The sequence below is a fragment of the Triticum dicoccoides genome, chromosome 5A, assembly GCF_002162155.2.
Source record: "Triticum dicoccoides isolate Atlit2015 ecotype Zavitan chromosome 5A, WEW_v2.0, whole genome shotgun sequence".
In the NCBI taxonomy this organism is placed as follows: domain Eukaryota; kingdom Viridiplantae; phylum Streptophyta; class Magnoliopsida; order Poales; family Poaceae; genus Triticum; species Triticum dicoccoides.
The window spans coordinates 372,098,535-372,099,854 of NC_041388.1; positions in this window are offsets into that span (position 1 = coordinate 372,098,535).

The following is a 1,320-nucleotide window of genomic DNA, read 5'->3' on the forward strand; positions in this document are numbered from 1 at the left end:
TCCGCCGCCCCCACCGCCCGCTCGCACCGTCCACCGGCGCTGCCGGACGCAGCTCCGGCCAGCCTAGCCACGGCCGGACCACCCAGCGCTGGCTGCCCGAGTCCGTTCGCCCCGGCACCCCACGCCCGCAACCGCGCCCATTTGCCCACTATGCCCCTTGGGCCAATGACACGAGGGGCCCACCCAAAACGAAAAAAATAAAATAAAAATAAATAAATAATATTAATTAATTAATGAATTAATTAATTAACTAAATAATTAAGTTAATTAATTCTGTTTAGATTAACTAATTAAGATTAATTAACCTAATAACTAGTTAACCTAATTAACTACTGTTAATTAGTCAAACAATTGCTGACAGGTGGGACCCACATGTCAGGTTGACCAGGTCAACTGCTGATGTCATGCTGATGGCATGCTGACGTCAGTGTGCACTGTTCTAGATAATGTTGAATTATATAATTAAATAAATCCTAAAAATGATTTAAATCTTTTAAAATTAATATAAAATAAACCGTAGCTCGGATGGAAAAACTTTGTACATGAAAGTTGCTCAGAACGACGAGACGAATCCAGATACGCAGCCGGTTCGTCCGCCACGCATCCCTAGGATAGCAAACACGCAACTTTTCCCCTCTGATTCATCTGTCCGAAAATGCGAAACCCCGGGGATATTTTCCCGGATGTTTCCCCCCTTCACCGGTACCACCTCATACCGCGTTAGGGCACCCCTAGCACCGATACTTGTCATGTCATGCATCGCTATGCATCTGTTTGCTTAATATTTATTGTTTCTTCGCCCTCTTCTCTTGTTAGACACGAGACCGACGTCGCTGCTACCCAATACGACTACGGTGTTGATGACCCCTCTCTCTTGCCAGAGCAACCAGGCAAGCCCCCCCCCCCTTGATCACCAGATATCACCTACTCTTCTCTCTACTGCTTGCATTAGAGTAGTGTAGCATGTTACTGCTTTCCGTTAATCATATTCTGATGCATAGCCTGTCATTGTTGCTATAACTGTTGATACCTTACCTGCAATCCTAAATGCTTAGTATAGGATGCTAGTTTATCATCAGTGGCCCTACATTCTTGTGTGTCTGCCATGCTATACTATCGGGTCGTGATCATGTCGGGTGTTGATCACGGGTATATATTATACCTACTACACATGATATATGTTGTGACTAAAGTCGGATCGGCTAATTGAGTACCCGCGGTTGATTCACGAATTGGGGGCTGGAAGGACATACTTTCCCGATGGCCCTCTGTGTGGATCTTTGTGGCGGAGCGACAGGGCCGGTTGAGACCACCCAGGTG